Below are 5,693 nucleotides of genomic sequence, written 5' to 3' on the forward strand. Positions count from 1 at the left end.
TACGTTTTTGGAAGCTATTGTCCAAATCACTGTTATTAAGAGTTTTCTACAACTCTAACTTTGTAGTCTGATGCTATTTACAGAAATCGATTACGCTCAAATCAAAATGTATTTATAAAGCCCTTCTTACATCAACTGATACCTCAAAGTGCTGTACAGAAACCCAGCCTAAAACCCCAAACAGCAAGCAATATGCAGGTGTAGAAGCACCTAAGGTACGCTAAATTGCAAGTTATTTTTAAGTTCGCTCGATTCTTCTGTATAGAGACATAGCTAGCTGGCATAATCATTAGACAAGGAATCCTTCACCTGCTAAGACGTCTAACTGGGAGTGGGGACAGACAATTGTAAATGGTTTAGACGGGGCTTTACTTTAATCAAAGTACATTACAGATTCAAAGAATGCAGGCAATGCAAAAGCTAAACAAATTATTTTATACTTCAGTCGTGCTTCTACAAAAACTACAGATATAACTGGGCGATCAATAAATCATGGGATTTATGTCAGTTGCTAGGGGTACTCGTTGGGGTACCTACGAGCGTCATTCTGCTTCACAATGCCCTGGGGTACGTCAAGTAGTGATTTTACGTCATGCTGTAACACATACATACACTCAAGTTGTTTTCCACTTTTGTATGAGTTGTTTTTAATAGAATATATTTGTATGTCATTGTCATGTATTCATTGTCTTTAACTGGTTAAATGTTTGTAGTTTGCAAGTTTCAGCAATGATTAACAGGGTTAAAAAGTCGTAAATCTCTGCTTGATTTTGCTTTCGGTTTATTTATTCTATTTTCCACGGAAGAAAGCAATAATTAACACAATTACTATAAAGAAATGGACACTACCTGTTATTAAATGGAAATTGCTCTCTGTGGATATAAATGCTGAGAAGTGCTCACCTGAATCAATTCGGCTATGGGTTACAGTTCCCCACCATAACAATACAAGTCAGACCAACCTTTAACGGTTCTATTTACAACCTCTGGTGTATAACATGTTGGGAATAGTGGTATAGGAGAGGCTGCCATGAAATATAACCTCTAACCCCTAACTTGAGTGGTCTTCACCAATGCCAAGAGAGGCCTATCTTCGTGCCTGTCTCCACTGAGCGAGAACGGCTGCAATATGTACCACGAGGCTCCCTGCACCACGTCCTTCCCGGATACAGTCGTGGTCGGCAGGGAGGTGCACAGCTGCAGCTTTCTATCCTTCATTACTGGGAAACGCCAATATTCTACATCCATCTCATTAGATCAGAACAGGATGGACCATAAAAAAGATATAGCTGTTTTGCTGCATACCACACATTCTCTTTCTTCCCATAGGATGTGGATCATTATCAGGTTCATTGATTTATACGCTTCTGTAAACAATAACACAATGGTTGCAATAACACTTTAAACAAGTCGTTTGTAAATGTGTTTGTTTAGGGTCAACACTGGTGAGTTAACCAACCTTATGTAAATTAGACTCTGTCCCCGAGGATGTTGTTCTGAATAACTGGTCGGGTCATAGCATTTTCCAATCAGCTTCAGGCAACTTTGACACTTGTTGTGACTTCTTCTATCCGTCACGTACATTGGTTGTTGATCACTTGTTCATTCGATCATGGATATGCATAGCCATCTCGTGACAACTTTGATAGTGTTTTTTCTCAAATTTTCCGAATTATATCCGTACACTTAACCTAAGCATTACGAAACAAATATTGGATCAAATAAACCTCATGTAGAAAATAATCGATTCAAATTTATGTTTACCAAATTCGACACTTATTGACCTCTATACAAAATCTCCTCACTTAGTGAGCGAAACGCAACAGCGCCACCTGCTGGAGAAGACATTTGTCTGTTATCCCTCTGGTTATGCATCATAACTGCGTCTCTCTCATCGGCTTGTAACCCCCCCCCACCCCCAGTAATTTCACCAAAGACAGTACAGATTTTAACATGACAGCAAGAGGAGCCTACAGCAACCAGAGAGAGAGAGCGAGACTGCACGTAAACACAGAATGCCAATTGCCTGTTTACAATAACATTTTTATTTGATAACTGTGACAACCGTATTCTGGACATTTCCCTTTATATTTTTGGGTTGCAATTGTCCCAGTGTGTTTAGCGGATCTGTACAGTATGTGTGTTGGGGGTGTGTCCATCTGGAAAGAGACAGCATCTTGTGTTTGTAGCCAATCACAGTGGGAGGCTAACTCCTATAATGTGTGTTTGTAGCCAATCACAGTGGGAGGCTAACTCCTATAATATGTGTCTTCTATCCTCTCAAACCAACAAGTCAGGAAAACATTCCCTTCAGGTTCACTTTCTCATGAGACTTATAAAGCTGCATCATGAGTGACGTACAACGACGTTTCACTATGTATTTTTCAATACCTTTATTTCATTTTATCGAACAGACTGGACAACTAGTTGTACATCATGATATGTGATCTTGGACTGATGTACAATAGTAAAACTCAGGTTCTTCATTTTAAACATGTCATAAAGACATCTGAAATAAATAGAACTGTAATAATGCCAAACGTTGGTATGTACAAATGTGTTGTTAGGCAGAGTTACAATGCTTAGTTCCAAACCTGTATCTATGGGGACAGAGCAACAGAATGACATGGTAGAGGTGGGTGACATCATAGACCATGGGAGTCAGCAAACACTCCAAATGATAGTTCTAGAATAGGTGGAATAGGTTTAGGACCCGTATCCCAGACAGAGATTAAGCCGAGTGCTGGATTCTAAATCATGCTGAATGGAGAATCTCCATTGAGTCCAAGACTTGGCGTAAAAGATGCACGATGCAGATATCGCCCCGCCATTTCCTGGTTGCTTTAAATTCGAATTTCAAGTTGTGAGAAAACAAGCATGTATAGTGTAGAGAATCATTGTAGCATCTACACCGTTGTGAAATATATTTTCCATAACCAAAAACATTGTATTTTCAGCTGATTTGAAGCTGGTGTACAAAACCCAAAGTAACAGACCCCAAAAATAAACTATAAAACTATAGTTTATAAAACAGGAAGCATAGAAAAATAACAGATCTACCACCTTCTTAGACTTGCTTTCAATGAAAATAACAGATCTATAACATTTCTATGTGAATTTGGTCAGGTCACCCAAAAAGCTACACATTGCAGCTCTAATCTGTGTCTGGGAAACTGGCCTCAAGGCTTTTCATTTAAGGCTGTGATAGGAGAGGGGCACTATTAACCCCAGATGAAGATAGACAGGCAGAATGGGGCATGGAAAATACATCACAAATGAATATCAATGACAGAAACCAGGAAGAGGCATGTCATTCTGAGATGAGGTTCTCGTTTACAAACGTTTCAATCGTCAGGACAGGAGCCAACGTGACAAAATGGTCACCAATAGCGATTTGCATATTAGTCAAAGACGAGCATTTTTAGCCTGATTAAAACTAGACTGAGCACTCCCCTCATGGTGAACACAGCATTCAGTCTGGTTTAACCAGGCTAGGATCTAGTCTAGAAAAAGGGATAAGCGTGACCCCACTGTTAGATGGGTGAGGTTTCCCCTAGGTACAGACCTAGGATCAGCTTCCCCTCCCCAATCCTAACCTTAACCATTAGTGACCCCACTGTTAGATGGGTGAGGTTTCCCCTAGGTACAGACCTAGGATCAGCTTCCCCTCCCCCAATCCTAACCTTAACCATTAGTGACCCCACTGTTAGATGGGTGAGGTTTCTCCTAGGTACAGACCTAGGATCAGCTTCCCCTCCCCAATCCTAACCTTAACCATTAGTGACCCCACTGTTAGATGGGTGAGGTTTCCCCTAGGTACAGACCTAGGATCAGCTTCCCCTCCCCAGTCCTAACCTTAACCATTAGTGACCCCACTGTTAGATGGGTGAGGTTTCTCCTAGGTACAGAGATCAGCTTCCCCTCCCCAGTCCTAACCTTAACCATTAGTGACCCCACTGTTAGATGGGTGAGGTTTCCCCTAGGTACAGACCTAAGATCAGCTTCCTCTCCCCAATCCTAACCTTAACCATTAGTGGGGTAAAGGGAGAAACTGACCCAGGGTCAGCATCTAAGGCAACTTCACCCTATGATGCTGGGTTATTGTTGCAGGATATTCTGTTCTGCAGGTTATGGTAGACAGGATGTTAGCTGGATAACATTCAACCACCAACAGGTGCACAGTACAGTATATATCTCAATGTGACTAAGTACGTTGTGTCTGACGCACTGCTGTGCTCAGGGTTGACTTGTTTGTTTCTATAAAGCAACAGTTCTGTCTGATACTAATTACGCATCAGAACAGGGAAAGGGGATTAAATGAATATAACATGGTACCAACCTCATAAATACACAGCCATCCATCCAAGGCTTATATAAAGTAGTAAGGGCTTAGTCTTCCCCTGAACATCACCGGCCATCCATCCAAGGCTTATATAAAGTAGGAGTGCACTAGATAGTGATTAGGGTGCCATTAGGACGGTACAGTCTGTGGTGAAGCAGACCTAACTTCATTAATGAAGAGGACAGCAGCTGATGTTTCCAGGCTATTTAACATGGAGGTCCCTCCCTCCCTCCCTCCCAGACTACAGATGGTCTACCAGCTGACCGGTATGTTCTGTCTGGCCAGCCCACACCCAGGACAATAGGGACTTGGGGGTGCATCTCAATAGTATAAAGTGGTTTCCTCGTCTTCTCTCCTTTCCCCTCTGCACTGATGGGAAGGAAATTACAGGTGAAAGCTCATTTCTGGTAGAGATCGATCATCCATGTGGCTTTTACCAGTCCTGTTTTATCATTCTCTCCAAGACTAACTGGGCTACTGAGAGGAAGGAGACGAGGAGATGAGGCTATTAACTGGGCTACTGAGAGGAAGGAGACGAGGAAATGAGGCTATTAACTGGGCTACTGAGAGGAAGGAGATGAGGCTATTAACTGGGCTACTGAGAGGAAGGAGATGAGGCTATTAACTGGGCTACTGAGAGGAAGGAGATGAGGCTATTAACTCGGCTATTGAGAGGAAAGAGATGAGGAGATGAGGCTATTAACTGGGCTACTGAGAGGAAGGAGACGAGGAAATGAGGCTATTAACTGGGCTACTGAGAGGAAGGAGATGAGGCTATTAACTGGGCTACTGAGAGGAAGGAGATGAGGCTATTAACTGGGCTACTGAGAGGAAGGAGATGAGGCTATTAACTCGGCTATTGAGAGGAAAGAGATGAGGAGATGAGGCTATTAACTGGGCTACTGAGAGGAAGGAGATGAGGCTATTGAGAGGAAGGAGATGAGGCTATTAACTCGGCTATTGAGAGGAAAGAGATGAGGAGATGAGGCTATTAACTGGGCTACTGAGAGGAAGGAGATGAGGCTATTAACTCGGCTATTGAGAGGAAAGAGATGAGGCTATTAACTGGGCTATTGAGAGGAAGGAGATGAGGAGATGAGGCTATTAACTGGGCTACTGAGAGGAAGGAGATGAGGCTATTAACTGGGCTACTGAGAGGAAGGAGATGAGGCTATTAACTCGGCTATTGAGAGGAAAGAGATGAGGAGATGAGGCCATTAACTGGGCTATTGAGAGGAAGGAGATGAGGCTATTAACTGGGCTACTGAGAGGAAGGAGATGAGGCTATTAACTCGGCTATTGAGAGGAAGGAGATGATGAGATGAGGCTATTAACTGGGCTACTGAGAGGA

This window comes from Oncorhynchus masou, unplaced genomic scaffold (genome assembly GCF_036934945.1).
Source record: "Oncorhynchus masou masou isolate Uvic2021 unplaced genomic scaffold, UVic_Omas_1.1 unplaced_scaffold_1395, whole genome shotgun sequence".
Classification (NCBI taxonomy): domain Eukaryota; kingdom Metazoa; phylum Chordata; class Actinopteri; order Salmoniformes; family Salmonidae; genus Oncorhynchus; species Oncorhynchus masou.